General features: G+C 37.7%; 1 protein-coding gene across 3 annotated transcripts in view; it reads left to right on the forward strand.

The window, feature by feature from the left end:
- The first annotated feature begins 6,237 nt into the window (after nucleotides 1-6,237).
- Nucleotides 6,238-12,663, forward strand: part of si:dkey-247m21.3 (5-hydroxytryptamine receptor 4) — a 47,280-nt gene continuing 40,854 nt past the window's right edge. For all 3 annotated transcript variants that reach the window (XM_053477917.1, XM_053477918.1, XM_053477919.1), the window contains exon 1: nucleotides 6,238-6,365. The gene's annotated coding sequence lies outside the window, so the exon portion shown is untranslated. The remainder of the gene's footprint in view (nucleotides 6,366-12,663) is intronic.

Genomic DNA, 12,663 nt, shown 5'->3' on the forward strand with positions numbered 1-12,663 from the left:
TGAACCTAGCTCTCATAAACATTATTCCAGGAATGCAAGACCAAAACTTACAAATGAGCTTATTAAAAAAATGGGTTTATATACTGCCTGGCCAAAAAGTCTCAACTTTAGAAGTACTTGCATCAAACAAAGGAAGCAACTAAGGAGATGACAAGGTTCTCACATCAATGGAGTTTTTCTTTTCTGATGTCATGGACATTTTTCAGGACTCACATTGACATTGTTAAATGTTCTTCTGGGAACATGAGGATTCATTTCCACATATGAACTGCTCAATGCATTGGCATGCAGCAATCAAACCTAAAGGTGGTCAAACTAAATAATAGATCATAGACATTTTTTAGGTCTGACACTGTATTATTGGGCTATTTATAAAGAAGATAATAAAAATGAGTAACTTTGTTTTAATTCCATAAAATTAAAATATCTATTTCACATCTATCTATCTATCTATCTATCTATCTATCTATCTATCTATCTATCTATCTATCTATCTATCTATCTATCTATCTTTCTGAATATTCCTTTTTCAGGCAAATCACCCTTTGAGTCGTTGAAGACTTAGTTGAGTACAAGGCACAAGGTATTAATCTAACAAATAATACTTAGTACTGAGAAATGAAGAAACAGCCCACTAATAGGCTTACAACACTGGTCAAACAAACAAACACCGGGAATAACAACAGCATTATTTATTCTTAGTCAGAGAGAGATCGATTAAAGCTAAAAAGCTTAACTCCATTAGACTGAAATCATGAAGCATGCTGAACATAGTTTTATAGCCACATGACTTCTATCACTGTCAGAGCGGTCTTGGTACTGTACTGCATCTAAAAAAAATGATCTGTAACAAACTTAGTTGTTTAATAATTAAATACCTAATTAAGAAAACCAGTAATAAAAATCTGGTGGTGTGATGAAGCAGTTATTGTTACTATCTTGAAGTTGATTATTTTTCAAAAACTACACAATGTTCAGTGCATTTGTTGCCATTCAAATTTGGTAACTTGGTGAATGATTATACTACCCATGGCTTGTTAATGCTGAATTGATTAATGATTAATGTCACTAAGTGCAGTGAATACTGTTAATACTGGTAGTAAAAATAGGCATAAGACCATACCACACTTCATATACCATCTCATAGTCACTCATTATTATAATATATATTTTTTGTGCTGACCACTGGGCTGTCATAGAACAGAGCTAATTTCTGGAAAAAAAAAAAAAAAAGGTTTACATAGATAAATAAATAAATAAAAGAATAAAATTATATTTAAAATAAAATATAATCACATAACGCCCTGAAAGACCCCATGCTCTGCAAATGAGTGTTGAGTGTTTTTCTTAGATAGTGTTAACTAATTAGCTAATTAACTCTAATTAATTGTTACTCATGGGGATCACCCCCACAGTCCTGGGCGCGTTGGCTTTCAGGACTTAGTCTTTAAAAAGAAGACAGTGTGGCGATCTGATCTTTCGGAGGCGACCTGTGAGGGGCGACGAGCCGTACCCCGGCTGCTGACGCTCTCCTTTTGCGCCTCTCGCCTAGCAAGAATCAGATCTGGTCGAGGCTGGGTGAGACAGGAGCATCAAGGAGGAATGTTCGATCCTTGTCTTTGATGTCTGTCAGATTCAACCACAGGTGTCTTTCAGCGGACACCAAGGAGGCCATAGAACGGCCGATTGCACGGGCTGTCTATTTAGTCGCACGCAGCGATAAATCAGTAGCCCGGCGTAATTCATTGAATGCTTCGTGATTCAGTGTGCCACTCGTGCTCAAATCTTTCAGCAGATCAGCCTGATACGCCTGCAAAACTGCCATGTGGTGCAAGGAAGCACCGGCCTGACCTGCTGCTTGGAACGCTTTCCCCACCAGGGTAAAAGAAGTTTTACACGGCTTAGAGGGATGTGTTGGTTTCTTTGATGAGGATGATGTCCCAGGGGAGAGATAGCCCGCAAGCGTCTCTTCTATCTGGGGCATCACCACATAACCTCGTGCTTTTGCATCAACGATGTTGGGACTCAGACACAGTCTCAGTGTTTAAGTCCAGGCTAAAAACCTATTTATTTAGCCAAGCATTTTTATAAATAGATTAGCCTTAGGTAAAGGAGCAGATCTGGGGGACTCATGGACGTAGAGTATTAGGTGAACTGGTATGTTTGGATGCTGTCTTCCCCACTCTCATTGATTAGTCAGGTTTGTTGACGGTGAGGTGATTGGTTGCCTTACATCTCTGGAAGCCCTCATGTTTGTGTTTCCTTCTGGCTCTCCCTTTTTAGTTATGCTGTCATAGTTAGTCCTGCCGGAGTCTCTGCTTGCACTCTGCACTAAATATACATTCACTTTTTACACTGTTCGACTGTGACCATACCTAACTGTTATTTCTCCATCTCTTTGCTCTCTCCTTTTCTGCTCTCTCCTCTCTCTCTCTCTCTCCCTCTCTCCTTTTTCCTCTATCTATCTCTCTGTCGAGCTATACATGTCGCTCCTGAGCTGCCAGTGATCCAGACCCCCTCTGCCCGCTGGACCTCTCTAACTCATCCTGGAGTCCTGCTTCTGGTTGGAGATCTCATCACATGGATGCCCCCGTGTGGTCTGCCTGGAATGCGTGTGGTGACTGGGGTTGGTTCCACTTTTCCATGAAGGTGGTCCCGTCCTCGACTGATGCAGACAGCTGTTCTCTGAGGACCTGTGACTTCAGTCGCTCAATAGTTCAGGACTGGACTGAGCCTCCAGGAACAAATTGGACTTTAATCTTACACATCTCCTCTTATACTGAACTTCCAGTCTCTCATATTATTATGCACATCAATCCCTGCTATCTGTTTTCACCCAGATGAGGATGGGTTCTCTGTTGAGTCTGGTTCCTCTCAAGGTTTCTTCCTATTACCATCTCAGGGAGTTTTTCCTTGCCACTGTCGCCGTCCTCCTAGGCTTGCTCATCAGGGACAATCATATAATTTTGATTCATACACATTCACATTTCATACAAACTTAATTATTTTGATTGTGTAAAGCTGCTTTGTGATGATGTAAATCGTTAAAAGCGCTATACAAATAAAATTGAATTGAATTGAATTGAATTGAATTGAATGTTCGAATAAAACGATGTCGATGGTACAAAAATACGGGAAGAAAAAGGCTTACTCCAAGTACGAGATAACTCGTTGTGGAGGTCATCAAAAAATGGGAGAACGTATGTATATCACCCTCCGAAAGGAAATTTTCGCAAGGAGGGGGACATCTAACTCTAAACTCTGCCATATTATCTGGTGAGTTTTATGAGTTTTATGAGTTTTAATTCTGCTTGTTTATATTTTAGTATGCTTTTGCTGACACACACACGCGCACAATGCGGTGAAGGAAAAGATCTGAGGAATCAGATGACGTCACCTGACCGAGATTATATAAGCCAAAATTTGCCGTGTTTGGTACACACATGCTTCACAACCGGCAACATAAAAGGCGTTTTCACGCAGCATCGAGTGTAGCCTTTGAAAGGGAACATGCAAACTCCATGCACACAGGCCCAAGGCGAGAATCAAACCCGTAACCCAGTGGAATACTAACCACTACGCCACTGTGCCGCCTTTGCTTATTATTATTAGAAGTAGGAGTGGTGTTCCTATAATGCACTGAACAGATATAACATTATAGCCACCTGCATAATATTCAGCAGGACCCCCTTGTAGCACCAAAACAGCTCTGACTTCTTCAAGGTCCACTCAACCTCTAATGTGGTGCAGGTTAAATCCAGATGTTAGCAGCAGATAGGATAAAGCGGTATAGACAATGAGTGAGTGAATGGAATAATAAGCAGAAAAAGAAGAAGAAAAAATGCTTTAAGTTGCAACATCGGGCTTCTATGGATCTTTGTCCAGCACACCACACAGATGTCTGGGAAATTTTGAGGCCGAGTCAACACCTTTAAATATGCCATGTTCCTTAGACCATTTTGAACAATTTAAGTTGCAACATGGGGCTTTTATGGATCTTTGTCCAGCACACCAGACAGATGTTCGATCACATTGACATCTGGGAAATTTTGAGGCAGAATCAACACCTTCTTCTTCAACACCTTCTTCAGACCATTTTGAACAATTTCTGCAGTGTGTCAGGGTGAATTACTCCCCGGAAGGAGGCTAGTGTCTCACCTGCTTATTGTAGGTGCTTTCAGCAGTGGCCAGGGGACAGCAAGAGTACTCTTATTGGTCTGCAGCTACGCATCTTCACATGCAGCAAGCTGTGTGTTCTGACTTCTTTCCATAATAGCTAGCATTATATTTTTTAGCAATCAGCAAAAGACTAGATGTGCTCTCTTCTTCCCTTATTACATGCATCAGTGACTCAGTCATTGCCATTTCACTGGTTGCCCTTTTTGAAGCATTTTGGTGGGCACTAACTACAGCATATTGGTACATCCCACAAGTTTTTGAAGATGCTCTGAACCAGTCATTGTGGCATCACAATTTGACTTGTGTCAGTGTTACTCATACCAAAATGCTTACTCTTTTGTCCTGCTTTCAACACATCAAGGTTGAAAACTGACTGTTCACTTGGTGCCTAATCTATCTCACCTCTTTCCTCTAAATGCATAGCTGTAAGATGTTATTCACTTCAGCTGTCAGTGCTTTTAATGGTATGGCAGATCTGTGACATAAAATATCCTTAAATATTTAACACTAGGGTAAGGACCTGTTGTTGAAAGGAAAATAGTTTTTTGACAGAACTAAAAGGTTAAAGCTAAAAATGAGTTGATAAGCTTCAATGTAATCAGTGATTTTTTTTTATCAGGTTGAAGCCCACATACATGTCTGTCTATCTGGTTGACTCATTAATAAAATATTTTTTGGAGGGTTTTCTGCGGCACATGTAGGAGGATATTAATTATTAAAATATTTTAGGTCACTTGTCCTCCCTCAGGATGTAGGAAGGAAGTCAGAGAGGGGGAGGGGGGAGGGTGACGGGGGAGATTAGCATACTTGGAGATAAAACTGTTCCGTTCCATCTGTTGAGTAACTTACGCCTTGTTTATGCAAAGTTGTCCTTCCTTCATCATCAGCCAATTACTAGCCAATTAATTGGAGAGTGAATCACAGATGAGAAATCGAAAAAGTAGATTGGATAAAGATTAAGTTTTGTCTTAAAATGACTCCAGCATGTTAAAACTCACTTATGCCATTTCAGCATTGTTATTTCAGTGGTTAAAATATTAAGCGATCGCAGTAGAAAATATACAGTTTAGCTTTGCTAATCTCTTTTACTCAACATTTTGATTTCACTTATGGTGCAGGTTAAACTTTAAGCAGATATCTAAGTACTGCAAAGGTTTCATTAAATTCTGACCAGCGATCAATTTGAGACATAGCCACAGACATCAACTGTTACAGTATATTGATCTTCAAGCTGCCTAACACACAGTATGACTAGTGATCAATCCCTGTTATCTGTTATCATCCAAATGAGGATGGGTTCTTTGTTGAGTCTGGTTCCTCTCAAGGTTTCTTTGTATTGTCATCTCAGGGAGTTTTTCCTTGCCACCGTCGCCCTCGGCTTGCTCATCAGGGACTAGTTAATCATTTTGATTCATACACATTCACATTTCATACAAACTTTTATAATTTCTTTTGATTGTTCTTTTAAAGCTGCTTTGCGACAATGACAATTGTTAACAGCGCTATACAAATTAAATTGAATTAAGTGTGACGCATGCGCAGTACGTTGTCCAAACGGTCTTTATAATCTAGCAGTCGATTTAAGACGCGCCCACAGTTTGACGCATGTGCAGTACGCTGTTAAAACGTAACTCAAAACGGTTTACTTGTGGTACTTCACTGCTCATAACATCACTTCTACAGAACAATTAAATTTCGTTTATGACGCAGGTTCAACTCCAAGCCGAAATGCCGACGTACTGGCAAAGATTTATTAAATTCTGTCCAGTCAGTTTGTGACAAGATTTGCCTGACATACAGACAGAAAATTTTCTCAGACTGGTTTCGGGTCCTCCAATGTATGACACGTAAAGATACCACTGATAGAGCAATTTCTGACCAATGTACATACAAAACCTTTCTTTTATTTCTATCAAATGTTATTTCTATTCACTGTGAGGCGCTGTTGCTCCAGTACCCACATGACTGGCTTTTCTGAGCTTTTGAACGTGCAAACAGGCGAAACGGGAGCGCGCGCGCGCGTGTGTGAGCGCGTGCGTGAGCGCTCACCTTACGATCCACACCTCACCAAGCGCTCCTTCACCCAACTCCTCTCCTCTGACTCCATGGATTAGGAGCTTTTCGGCAAGTGAATGTCTGGAGGAGATAAAATGCTGAGTTGCCCTGCTGAGGTGCACAGCGCCGGGGTGAGTAAAGTTCGGAGTGTTTAAGGCACTTTTACTTATTTCCGTTCTGCGGATGGTGACAGGATGCTGATGCCCGAGCTTGCTGCAGAAGTGTCTGTAATTCATTAAAGCAATGAACACATATTATTTATTCTAGAAGTATGCAACGTTTCATTTTAATATAGCTTACTGTTCAAAGCGAATGCGACATTATATTAACCTTTGCGCAAAGACGATCCAATATACAGGGAGTCCAAAACTTAAACAGTACAAAACCTCTTCTACATTACTGCTCTTCCTTTGTGAACATGCACGCAGTCATCTGTCCCACATAAGATAAAGGACTCGCCCTATATCCGGCGATATGCATGCAGTGATCTTAATATCTATGCTGTATGGAGACTTTTGTAACATCCTGGAGCATTATACGACGTCTTATATAAATAAAATATATGTATGTTATTTTGAGTATGAACTTTTATGTAGATGTTAAAATGCACAAATATGATGTTTAATAGCTTTGCCAAAATTTCATATGTCAAATAGGATAAAACAGTGAATTCATGCGTATGGCTTTTTCAGGTTTCAGTTTTATTTGCAGTAGGTTTACATAAGTAGTAGTGTTGATTACAAAACTTTTTAAGGCAGTTGAAACAGGTGCAAAAAATTACGGTCAAGTTTAAAAAGTTTTTTTTTTATGTTTGCTGCTGAATCTATTCAACAATTCAGTCTTAAATCTGACAATAAAACCAAAATTAACCCTGAATAATATTAAAATACTTAAAAAGATATAAAACCCTTAAACCCAAATTAACCCCCTGGTTATTAAATATATGTTGTGATCAAAGGTTTCATTTATCTGACCACTCTTTGTTTTAATATTATTAGTACTTTAGTTTGATTTAAATGTGTGAATTAAGCATGTTCCCGTTATTAAGTGAACCTCATTCAGAAGCAATCTCCTCTCACAGAAACCAACAAAGTACACTTTTTTACATCCTTTACTTATCAGGATTAGATTGTGTGATGCAAGATCTTGTAAATACATCCTTACTGTAGACATGATAATGTATTACAAATGCATAATATAAATCTGCGATTTGCAGCTGCTCTATTGTCAGAGTAGGAAATTAATTAAGACCTTCTAAGCAATCAGAATCCAGAATTCAACAGTGCTGTCGTCTTATACATTTATCCTTGCTGTAGGGAACACAGCAAGCATAAATCCCTTACAGTGTATTAAATTAATCTTTATGTACAGTACAGTATCACTGGCTTGGCAGTTTGTCCACATGGTCTAGTTTTCACAGTAATAGGTTTTGTGTGCACATTTTTTTTAATGCTGTTGTTTTTTAGGAACTGTTGTTCTTTAACTGAATGTCTTTAACAAGCCTCTACAGTTTAATTTGTTATAAATCTGTGACCTATGAGGTAAACGCTAAGCTCAGTTTGTGTTTGATGCCTAATCAATCCTATTTTATTGTGTGTAAGAGGTTGTTTCTGAAATTTTCCTTCTTTTGTGTTTGAATTTCTATTTATGGCACAAAAAACACATCGGCTTAAAGCAATAATTCAACCAAACGTTAAGTGTACACACTGTCTTTTTTTATCCCAAGTGTAGTCAATCAGCTGAGACATGTTTGGTATGTGAAGTTTACTTCTGTAGTTTTGCAGTTGACTCATCATGCTAATAAGGGAAGGTTACGGCTACTATGTTTAAGCATTTGCAGATCGAAATGCATGGCTAAATCATCCGTTGCTGATGTGGTTTCTGACGCTGTATGACACACAGTGGTAAACAGCCGCATCCAGTGGTGTAGCCAGGAATTCATTTTAGTCACGGAATGTGAAAATAAATTACTCTGCATAAATTACTGCATGATTTGTACAGTTATATGGATAAGTGTGACATGCTTAAGAATTTTTGTTGGATTTGAAATAGTAGGTGATTGAACAGTTCTTATTATTATTACTAAAGTAATATCAATTTTGTCATATTACTGCATGTTATAAGCATTGAGGTAAAACAGTTTTACAATGGTTTCACTGTGAATGATTAAAATAACATGGTAGTAATAGAAGGACATATTTTATCTTTTTCCCTTCTGAAGTAAGCTTTTACTGTTTCACAGTCGCCTAGACATTTCTCAATATTAGAGTATAGCTACCTGTCTAATCTTTCACATTAAATACTTGACCTTGATTGGTCATCCCTGGTTCTCACCATAGCAGCTTGTACAAAATTAACTTCAATTAAACAAACTAAGGGACCTGTTCATTTGATGTTTCTGGGGGGTAGGGGAGGGGTGTGATGCAATTACTATAGAATTAAAAACTTATCTGAAATGTACAGTACTATATATGATAAATAATGACACATGGGCAAACACAAATAATAATTTGAAAATGCCACGAAAATAAAATTTTCATATTATGGACATAAATATGTCTTGTGTCTTCATATATATGTGACACACACACAAAAAAGCATCTTTTTATAAATTTAAAACTGAAATGGACAATTGGGAAGTGATGCTTTTTTGACATCACTTAATTTAAATCACTATGACCAGGCAGTTCCCAAGGATGAATGTCCTAGGAACCCTGGCCAGGGTGGGGGATGAAGTTGCTGTCCATAGCAGGGCACACGAGCACACACTCCTAATACACTAAGGCACACAAAACATTCAATTTAAAAATCTCAATCATGCTAATCTGCATGTCTTAGGACTGTGAGAGGAAGCCAGAGTACCCTGCGGAAACACACCAAGCATGGGGAGAACACAAACTCGAAGGCAGGACTTGACCTTTTGACCCTGGAAGAGCGAGGCCAGAGTGCTCACCACTGTATGTTAGTGCTCATAATCTTTGTTTTTGTGCGTCCATGATTGACTGGTTGCAAATGGCCACAGGGTGGTACAACCAACTTTTTTGTTTCATCCTATAGAATCCCAGTTCTGATGCATGACTCCAACTTAATTCACTCATGATCAAATGTTCTTGATAGTTGTCTCATCATTTGCACATGTGTCCATAATGCACCTCTAGTCAGGGTTTACTACAGCAACTGGAATGAGTTTGTTTAAAGTTTGCTAAATCCTCATATGATTTACGTACTGAATGTAAATGCAGCTTAAATGCAGCTTTCAGTTTGTCTGGTGAAAAATGGGGCTGTGTGGGAAGGTGTTAAAATTAATAATCAGAGCATTTGTCACTGGGAGAATTTTTCCTCATGTGTTTGCATCACATTAATCTGTTCTGGTCGTGCTGAGGGGACAGTTACAGAAAACGCTCATGTCTATCCATATTGAGGTGAGAAAAAAAATATGATTATCAGTCATGGAAATCATTTAGATTTTTTAATAGTACTTATTTTTACCGCTCTCGCTGGTGCCTCAATAAGTTATTACAGCCTGACATTAAACTCGATCCTTTTAATTGGTTCCATGGATGAATTGTTATTTGTCACATTGACTTACTTCCCCTCACAGCCGTTTATTCTGGAGTCAGGTTTTTGGCGGCGGGTCCATGTCCTGAAGCAAGCACCATGCCAAGATGTTTCAGACGATTACTGCATCTTGATCTGCCACTGATGAGTAACTGAGCTGACACCCTGCCCTCTTGCTAAATTATTGATATGGTTTAGCAGTTCATGGAGAGACGTATTCATGCTAGCTTGTCACCTTGCCAACTAAATAATGCAGAAGTAATGAATAGATTACTGTAAAAGTGTGAAGAATTTGTGTTTAGTCTATGATAATAAGTAAAGATCTCATGTGCTAGACTAAACATCCAGTTTAAACAACATGTGAAAGTTTAAGCTACTCATATGTGTGATGGATATGACAAAACAGTGAATATAAATATAATGTAATGTTTAATAACAAGTAATTAAATAGAGTTATTGTTGGGAAATTTGATTATTTTCTGAAAGATGTTTGATTTCTAATATATACACAGCAATTTTCAACATAAAAAATATTAATTAAAGAACGAAACGTAATTTTTTTATCCAATTGTAGTTCTTACTAATGTTTTGGAATGTGCACAAAACAGGTTAGTTCCTGTTGAGTATCATTCCCTAATTATCTTGAAAATAATGACAGAAAACATGCAGATTATGCCTGGAATCCTAAAAGTTTAAACCTTTCTGTCATCAAATCATTCCTGTGTAAGAAAACATAAGGAAAAAAAAATCATTGTACATATGTTTATACTTTGAAGGTCAGTGTGTTTATATTTTTAAAATCTGCTCGGGGCCGTGTGACTCAATCAAAAAATCACTTTTGGTTATTTTGACCCATATTGAAATTCTGATTGGCTTCCCTATTTAACCTGCAATATGTTACTATAATTTTTTTTCTATTTAAAATTTAGAATTTTTTTGTATTTATAGGCTAACAACAAATAATGGCACAAATTATCTCATTATGAGTATGTTTGCCAATTTTTATTTATTTATCATATTATTAAAAAATATAATAAACAAATACTTGACCCACCCTACATAAATTACCGATTATGCATATATTACCTTTTGCAATATTGAAATTAAGAAATTGCAGCTTTTGTGAAAAAATAATTACACAGGTCCATATTGCGATTAAAATTTTTATATGAATAAAAGGTACAGTCAACAACATGCAGTCATACTGGGTACCGTACTTTACCACTTTTATGGCATCTTTTAAAAATCTCTAAGGGGGGCAGTGATAGCTCAAAGGGTTAAGGCACTGAGTTACTGATCAGAAGATCGGTGGTTTGTTACCCAGCTCCACCAGGTTGCCACTGTTGGGCCCTTAAGCAAGGTCCTTAACCCTAACTGCTCCAGGGGCGCCGTATCATGGCTGACCCTGCGCTCTGACCCCAGTTACGCTGGGATATGCGAAGAAGCAATTTCCCTCAGGGATTAATAAAGTTCTAATTATTGTTATTATTATTAGTAAAGAGTAAATCACCCCTCAAAGTGGGAGGCATGGTGTGTGTTGTACTTTATACGTTAAGATGGTGTGCATATTTTAGTAAGTGTAAAAAAAGTGATCGAAAGTATGGTTGATTTATCATCCTGGATGATTTCATCTGCCTGAGATTCAATATATATGAAAATGGCATAGTTGTCCAGACCGACACAATGAAATAAAAAAAATACCCTAAATGTGTTTGGATGCATACATTTAACTGCAGACAGTTGCTTCATGTTTCACTGCAAGAGGAACAAACCACAGCCATTTTTCTTTCATCATTCATGTCTGCAAAACATTACATAACTTCCATCCAAACGGCCTGAGATTGGGGTTTTATAGGTTAAGTTTAGCAAACTTTGCGTCCAATGTGTACACGATTGTTTACAAAATTTAACATCAAAATTACAACAAATTAAAAGCGATAACAGTAGCTGTCTAGTAATATGAAAGTTCCCTTTGATTCTGGCTTATACATTTTTAGTTACTGACATTAACAGACACTGTTGCGCAAATAAGCATTTCACTGCATATCGTACTGTGTATGACTGTGTATGTGACAAATAAAATTTAAATTTGAATTTGTGCTAGAGTGCTAGAAGTGCTAATAAGTGCTAGAAGAGCGCAACAGGCTCATTTTTTCCTGCGATGGATTGGCACCCTGTTCTGAGTGTATTTTGTCTTGTGCCCAGAGTCCCCTGGGCACAAGACAAAATATAGGATATAGGATAGGTTTTATAGGATAAGTGGTACAAAGAGTGAGTGAAAAAGGAGGTGAGTGCAAAGGAGGTAAAAAAAATAAAACAAAATATAAGTGTGATGTATTTCTCTTTTTGTTAAAATCGATCACAAAATTGGTATCAGAAAAAATCTTGGAACTAATATTCAGAAATCGTTCTGGAACAGTATCTGTATTGATATGACAATCAAAAATTCTTAATTATTTAATCATCATTTAACTATTTTAAAAATATACCTAAATAAACTCGCACTGGCCAGATCTCAGGAACTGAACATGTAAAAAACTTGGTATCAAAATGCAGCTTATTGAACCAGGAACCTGAGAATATGTATAACCCAAATCACCCAAAACGCAACTTAATACATGATTTGTGATTTGTCACATATTCTGTAGCTTTTACCATTTCTCATTATAACTGGAGAGATGCTGGGTAGTGTACCCCCACAGAGTTACCACACAGTAGCAGTTTCTACTAACACCCAAAAGTGACAAACTTCAGATGTGTAAACACAGCTCGTACTAAAACTATGCTTCTATGCAAAAGTTTCATGTTTGAAATGACTGTTTTGCAAAAGCAAACCGTAGAGAACTTTAGAATCAAAATATTAAGATACTT

This window comes from Clarias gariepinus, chromosome 19 (genome assembly GCF_024256425.1).
Source record: "Clarias gariepinus isolate MV-2021 ecotype Netherlands chromosome 19, CGAR_prim_01v2, whole genome shotgun sequence".
Lineage (NCBI taxonomy): Eukaryota > Metazoa > Chordata > Actinopteri > Siluriformes > Clariidae > Clarias > Clarias gariepinus.